This window comes from Theropithecus gelada, chromosome 15 (genome assembly GCF_003255815.1).
Source record: "Theropithecus gelada isolate Dixy chromosome 15, Tgel_1.0, whole genome shotgun sequence".
Classification (NCBI taxonomy): Eukaryota; Metazoa; Chordata; class Mammalia; order Primates; family Cercopithecidae; genus Theropithecus; species Theropithecus gelada.
In genome coordinates, this window is record NC_037683.1 from 89,990,553 (window position 1) to 89,998,846 (window position 8,294).

Below are 8,294 nucleotides of genomic sequence, written 5' to 3' on the forward strand. Positions count from 1 at the left end.
CCAATATCAAACTATCTTGATTACTGCAGCTTATCACAGTAAGTCTTGAAGTCATAAGTATAAATTTATCATCTGTTTTTCTTTTACAAAATTGTTTTCTCTAATCTCTTTCCTTCGTCCATCATATAACTTGTAGAATCAGCTTATCCATATATACAAAAAATTTCTGACATGTTAATATTGAGTTTTTCCAATTCATAAATTCACTTTTTAAGTTTTTTTTAAGACTGAAAAATTGCTAAGAGGAGTGGTGCTGACATGACAGGTTTAAACCAGTGTTTTTGTCTTATGATCCATTAGTTGACTGGGAAATGAAATTCAGTGAATCAGAGTCATCATTAGAAAATGAAATAGAAGAACCATATCAGAGCATAATGTACATTACAAAGGTGAATATTATTTCATTAAGTTTTCTTTTCCATTTTCTCTAAAGTTATGTAGAATGCATGTGTGTGCTAGGTTGCCATGCAAAGTCTGTTTCTTACTCGAAGTCATAGCCTAAAATGTTTTTGATCTTAGATGTAATTCTGAAGATAGAGTCACCTTCTGCAGTGAATTTCTTTTTTTCCTTTTTGAGACACTGTCTCATTTTGTTACCCAGGTTGGAGTGCAGTGGCATGATCTCGGTTCACTGCAGCCTCCACCTCTCTTGGGCTCAGTGATCCTCCCAACTCAGCCTACTGAGTAGCTAGAACTACAGGCATGAGCCACCATGCCCAGCTAGTTTTGTTATTTTTTGTAAAGATGAGGTCTTGCTATGTTGCCCAGGCTGATCTTGAACTCCTGGCCTCTAGTGATCCTCCCCCCTCGGCCTCCCCTAGTGCTGGGATTACAGACATGAGCCACAGTGTTCATCTGTAAGTTCTTATAATTTGTTGTTGTTGTTGTTGTTGTTATTTACTTCTTATTTCATAGTCATAAACTGAGGTCTGCAATCTAGCTAGGCATGGAAGGAAATAAGGAAAATATGGAACCCAAAGGAATTGAAGTGAGAACACAAAGATTATAGGATACTATGAGCAAATGGGGTGGAAAGGTGCTCTCCTGAGCTACAGAAGGAATGGTCTGGCGGTTAAGATAAAACACAAGTCAATTTTATTACAGTTGTCCACAGTCAGCAATGGTGACCTTCTTGCTGGTCTTGCCGTTCCTGGACCCAAAGCACTCCATGGCCTCCATGATACTCGTGCCTTCTTTCACCTTGCCAAAGACCACATGCTTGCCATCCAACCATTCAGTCTTGGCAGTGCAGATGAAAAACTGAGAACTATTTGTGTTGAGTCCAACATTTGCCATGGACAAGATGCTATGACCTGTATGCTTCAGGATGAAGTTCTCATGATCAAATTTCTCCCCATAGAGTGACCTGCTGCCCAATGCCATTATGGTTTGTGAACTCACCAGCCTGACACATAAACCCTGGAAGAATTCTGTGAAAGCAGGAACCGTTATAACCAAATCCTTTCTCTCTAGTGCTCACAGCATGAAAGTTTCTGCTGTCTTTGGAACTTTGTCTGCAAACAGCTCCAAGGAGATTGTGCTTAAGGGCTCGCCGATGATGGCGATGTTGAAGAACAGGATGAGGTTGACTATGGCTGGTGGCAGAGGGCTCTGGGAGGCATCGGTGTCTGCAAAGCCGAATTTGTATTAATTTTATGTTGTCTCAGCATTCATTTTGAATATAAGTTGGAGTCTCTCATACTAGAAGCAGGGCTTAGACATCTTTGACACAGATTGCAATTCCTCCAAAACTCTACCTCTTCCCAGTTCCTCAAGGTGGGCCAATCCAGATATGTGCTTTGTACAACTGCCTTCTGGTGACCAGCTTTTTATGGCATGGCTAGATGCAACCTACTTGACTTACCCCACTGACCCCCCACACCGTGGGTGGACTGCCCAGATATGCCACAGTGATCACCTCTCGGTCACAGTGTGATTTCATGGACCTCGTACCTGCTTGCTATAAACCCGCCAATTAGAACTCATTGTGGGAAACCTGCTTGGGTAGCATGCTGGACCAGAATAAAGGCTTTGGCCCAGAGGTCTCCTTCTCTCTCTCTTGCTATCGCCCTGCTGGTTAAGTGTGCATGTTCCAGACAGCTTTCCCCTTTCTTTTGGCCTCGCAAGGCGTGCTGCCCTCTTCCCTCTGGAATCTGTTAGTAATACACTGCTCCTCTGTGTTTCGTCTGACCAACACAGCCGAACGTAACTTTTGTCCTGGTCAGGGCCCTCCTAGAGTCTGGCTGTCTTTGTAGACAGAAATTGGACACAGTTTACACAAGAGTCACAAGGGCATCTGCCAGTATAAGCAAGTTTCCTGTGGGAGGGACCCCTGGACGTGGGTCAGACACTTAAGCACCAGGATTTGAAAGGGTCCTGTGAAAGGCACAGTGTAAACATCCACGACCACCTCCCCTGGAACTCCACCTGGCACCTTGCTGTAGCCCAGCCCTGCCCTTCCCTGCCCTGCCCTACCCTGCCCTGCCCTGCCCTGCCCTGTCCTGTCAAAGCAGGGATAAAATTTATAGCCACTCTCCTCAGAGAGGCCTCAAGACCAAATTAGAGGAAAACGTAACACCCTCTCTGGTAGGTAGAGACTTAAACAAAATATGAGCTTGTTAGGAAGAGAGGAGTAATAGATGTTGAATACTCAAGCAACAGAGCTTGCTACACCTCCTTTCTGTTTTCTTTCCTCCATGGTGAATTCTTTCTTTCTGTACTTTCAAACTCCAGTGGACAAAAATGTGCCATTGTGCCCAACTTAAAGGATCACAGACATTCATGCAAACATAAATCTTCTATTGCTGTCAAATTAGGTGGAACTAAAATAAAACATATCAATTCATTTGGAGATATATAATGAAAATAAGGACAGCAATCTATGACAATCACTGCTGGGCCCCCCAAAAATAAATCAGTTCTATATTTCAGATGGATGTTAATAGACAATTAATTTGACAAAACAGAGGATGTTTCTAATCATCAGTGCAATATCACCACACTGACACTATTGAAAAATCAAAGCATATTATACTAGGTTCCTACTAATTCACTTGACGCCATAAGCCAAAGGTAATGAATGTAGCTTTGTGGATTATAAAACAAAACACTTGAAGATAAGAGTGCAATTTTGTTATCAAATAAGTTTCTTGGCACTTGCCTTGTTAAACCAAGTCCTTAAATCTCCCAAGAAATTTACAGACTGAGTTTCTATCAACTTACAATACACAATTTTTGGTACAAGATTCACTTCTAAATATCAGGACGCAATGAAATTTCACAAACTCGAGAAACAAAAATTGCATTGTAAAAAACTTACAACTAAATCTAGAGGTAAATGTTTTCATATGCTCAGTTCAAAGTCCTTAGTGTGTGGTGCTGTGTGATGCCCTGCTTTGTGTTCCCTTTAGTACAAGGATGTCCTGAGTGACCTACCTCAAAGCTTCCCCTGGCATAGTAGACTGGATTTGACTAGACAATTCCCCCCTGAACACAATATTAAATCTGTTTCTAATTTGGCCGAAAGTTTCTGCAACAAAAGTCTCTTTCTTCCTTGGTTGTTTTCTTTCCTGGAAAATTCAGGGGACTTACACAAACCACCCCATGGGTACTTCTTTGCATTATGCCTGGCTATTAGGAGCCAATTACTTTTTTTTTTTTTTTTTTTTTTTGGCAGAAGGTCAGATTACTTATTTGGTAAATATAAAGGCATGTTTGTTTCACATCCATACTAAAAAGTGTTTAAAGAGTTAGTGGGCAGGCGTAAAAACCCGAAGCAAAAGAAAACAACTCTAGGATCTATTTTTTAACTCGGAATCAAAATTCCCTTTCTTTCCCTTTTTTTTCTTCCATATTAATTTCTGTGCTAGCTAACTTTTGGAAACTTACACATAAACATTTACTTAATTTTAAGGCCATGCCGTAATTTAGTGGACACAGATACTAAACATTTGCTGGATTTCATAGTCAATCTACAACGCTTATCATTTCAAATGTTTTTAAACACTAAATAAAAACATAATAAGAGTATAACATGCCTCTCTTCTAGATTGTGCTATATGCTGAGACATCTGAATAACTGCATTGCCTCAGTTACATTTTATAACATCTTCTCCCCCAATTATTTAAACACTCTCCAAACCCCCTCTACTCCACTGTTATTTTTCTATCTTGGTAGGAGGTTTGAAGTGTGACCTCAGTGTACTGTGAGGTCAGATCTTAGAGAGACTCTTTCCAGCCCAGTTTCAGGAAGTACCCATTCTTTTGAAATCACAGGATCACAAACACCAATCTGGAATACCATTCATTATCAGGGTTAATGACATTTTTAGAGGTGTTCAGATAACTGAAGGAGAAACTTGGAAACCAGAGGAATGGGGGAGGAGGTATAAGGAGTAATAATGGCTGCTTATCATATCCATGGCACCAAATAACATATTATATATATTATTCCATTTTAATTGTTACCTATGAGGTATTATTTATTCTGTAAGTATTTTGGAGGTTAAGTATATTGACCAACAATTACCTCAAATATACTCTTAATCTTCTTGAAAGTAGAGATATCTTGTTGTTCCTCCCTGTATCTTTGAAATTTAGAACCTTAGCACATAGTAGGTTCTCAATACATATTTATTAAATAAACACATGAAAGAATCCAATGATCAAAGTGAAAGAGCTGGGATTAAAATGTGGGTCTTTCAGGTCTTGCAATCTATTCTCTTATACTCCTTCCACTACATTCCAGAGCATCCTCACAGAGTAGGAATGGCTGTCTTTCCTGCCTGTTAATTTCAGTGCTGAGGACTCCTATTGGCTCTTCCCCCTGTGGGCGTGGCTGGAGAGGCCAATGGGCAGCCACTTGCATCTACGGACTCTCACTTTTGATTTTGTTTAGGATATCTTCCAGGTGTTTCTTCAGAACGTCTTGAATTTTTGCCGTGTCTGGGTTTTCTGTTGTAGGGAAAATACTAAATTGGGCATTACAGCAGAGGGAAACAAGCTGGCGGTGGGAGCGGATAAAAGAAAATGAAGACGGCTCCAAACCTAAGGAACGCGCAAGGACATGACACAAACTTTTGAAATAACATGAACACGTGGGTTTCCTTTTTCTTGTGCAACTGCTATTTGTTAGCAATCCTCTCAATTTGCAGTGAATTGGGGGTGAGAGAAGAGGAGCAAATCACACAGTGCAAATGAATACATTAAGATGCAGATGAGGTGAATCATTCTTTTTTCAAAGCAGATCAGGTCCCATGTGAGCAGAAATAATAATAATCCTTGCAATCGAAGGAAGCAATATTATTCGTGTTATTGATGACAGGGGTTGGTGGGAGGGAAAGATACATGATGTCTTTACTTCTGTCCAAGTCACAAACAGGTAACTTTCTAGTCTTCTGTTCGGAATTCCATGAAGCAGAATGTGGAGATTTCTAGCAATTGGTTGAGATTTGTTTCTAAGGCAAAGCATGAAAGTGAAGTAGAAGTGAAAGTGTTGCAGCGAGGACAAAGCACCAGGGCTTACACAGAGCACGAGAGGGCTTGAGATTCTGGCTGGAAAACGCCATCCCTATCCTGGAGGGAGAAACAAATCCCTGAGTGTGGCTTGTGTACAGGAAGCAAGAGGCTGGCTGCTGGGGAGGAAAGCCAACAAGCCTCAGTGCCAGCGAACGCTGTGTTTACACCTCTACTAAATACAGTCACGTGTTTTAACGTTGGGGATCTGTTCTGAGAAATGCTTCATTTGGGGATTTCTCTGTGGTGTGAACATCATAGAGCATAACTTACACAAACCAAGATGGTATGGTATGGCCTACTACACACTTAGGTTATATGGTATCCTAGGCTGCAAAGTTGTATAGCATGTTACTAAACTTAATACTATAGGCAGTTGTAACACAGTGGTGTTTGTGTATCTAAAGATAGAAAAGATACAGAAAAATATATAAAAGATAAAATATGGTACACCTGGCTAGGCACCGCGGCTCATGCCTGTAATCCCAACACTTTGGGAAGCTGAAGCAGGAGGATCATTTGAGGCCAGGAATTCAAACCCAGCTTGGTCAACATAGAGAGACCCTGTCTCTACAAAAGAAAAATTTAAAAATTAGCCAAGTGTGGAGACTGGGCTACTGGGGAGACTGAGGTGGGAGGATTGCTTGAGCCCAGGAGTTTGAGGTTGCAGTGAGCCGTGATCGTACTACTGCACCACAGCCTGGGTGACAGAATGAGATCCTGTCTAAAATAAAAATGCACGTGCATAGGATCCTTACCATGAATGGAGTTTGCAGGTCTGGAAGTTGCTCTGGGTGAGTCAGTGAGTAAGTGGTGAGTAAATGTGAGTACTGTACACTGCTGTGGACTTTATAAGCAATGTACACTTAGGCTACATTAAATTTATTAAAAATTTTTTTTCTTCAGTAATAAATTAACCTTAGCTTACTGTAACATTTTCATTTTATTAACTTTTTAGTTATTTTTAACTTTGTGACTCTTTTGTAACAGGGCTTAACTTAAAATACAAACACATTTTACAGCTATACAAAAAATGTTTTATATCTTTATTCTGTACACTTTTTTCTATTTAAGAATTTTTAAAAATTTTTAAACTTATTTGTTAAAAATGAAGACACACACACACTAGCCTAGGCCTACACAAGGTCAGGATCATCCATATCATTGTTTTCCACCTCCAAATCTTATCCCGCTGGAAGGACTTCAGGGGTAATAACACTCATGGAGCTATCGTCTGCTATGAAAAGAATACCTTCTTCTGGAATACCTCCTGAAGGGCCTGTCTGAGGTTATTTTAGAGTTAACTTTTTAAAAAATAGGTAAGTAGAAGTAGTACACTCTAAAATAATCATTAAAAGTATAGTATAGTAAATACATAAACCAGTAACATAGACATTTACTATCATCAAGTATCATGTACTGTATATCATTGCATGTGCTATACTTATTTTTTTTCTTTGAAATGGAGTCTCACTGTGTTGCCCAGGCTGGAGTGCAGTGGTGCGATGTACTATATTTTATAAAACTAGCAGCACAGTAGGTTTGTTTACACCAGCATCATCACAAACATGTGAATAATGCATTGCACTACAATATTACAAAGGCTACATCACTAGGTGACAGGACCTTTTTAGCTCCATTAAAATCTTATGTTGTAAATGTTGTCCGTCATTGACTGAAACATTGTATACTTGTTTTGTGGTTAGAGTAAGTCCCTTAGCATCTCTAACCCCTCATTGCTAATTTTGTACTTGCTATATGGTTTGAATGTTCCCTCCAAAACTCATGCTGAAATTTAATTGTCATTGTGATGGTATTAAGAGGTAGAACATTCAGGAGGTGAGTAGGTCATGAATATATAGCCCTCGTGAATGAAAGAATGCCATTATTGCAGGAGAAAGTTAGTTATTATTGGAGTGGGATTTTGATAAAAGGATACGTTTAGCCCAATTTCCTATCTCTTGTCTTTTTTTTTTTTTTTTTTAAGTCTCTCCTTGTTGCCTAGGTTGGAGTGCAGTGGTGCAATCTCAGCTCACTGCAATCTCCACCTCCTGGGTTCAAGCAATTCTTGTGCCTCAGCTTCCCAAGTAGCTGGGACTACAGGCGCATGCTACCATACTTGCCTAATTTTTTGTATTTTTAGTAGAGATGGGGTTTTGCCATCTTGATTGTACTGTTTTAGGCAGGTCCTGAACTCCTGAGCTCAGGCAATATGCCCACCTCGGCCTCCCAAAGTGCTAGGATTACAGGCATGGGCCACTGCACCTGGCCCCTATCTCTGTCTTGAGTACTTACTTTTACCTTTGGCCATTAGATAACAGAACAAAGGTTCTCACCAGATGCCAGTGCCAGGCTCTTGGACTTCCCAGCCTTCAGAACCACAAGCCAAATAAATTTCTGTTGTTAATAAACCGGGTATTCTGTTATAGCAGTAGAAAACAAACTAAGACTGTGCTCCAGAAAAACAGTATAAGATGTGCCCTGAACTGACATTGTCATCCATGTGGCTTTTACAGATGATGCATGCTCATCTATTTATTTCTATTGTATAGAGCTAGTCTTACTAAATATGTGCTCTGCTCTGGTGTTTCCCTGCTGCTGAAGCAGTGTGTGTGTGTGAAGTCAAGAAGCACATGAGTATGTTTTTTAATTGCACAATTAAGGAAATCATTATTTAAAATATTTCTCCTTTTAATTTTAGTTGCTCAGAGGACACTGCTTTAGTCTCCCCTCTTGAATTACTTCTTTTCCCATGAAACTAAATTTCTTCCTCTATATAA

General features: G+C 40.0%; 1 pseudogene; it reads right to left on the reverse strand.

The window, feature by feature from the left end:
* Nucleotides 1-1,098: 1,098 nt before the first annotated feature.
* Nucleotides 1,099-5,567, reverse strand: LOC112607747 (annotated as a pseudogene).
* Nucleotides 5,568-8,294: the final 2,727 nt, after the last annotated feature.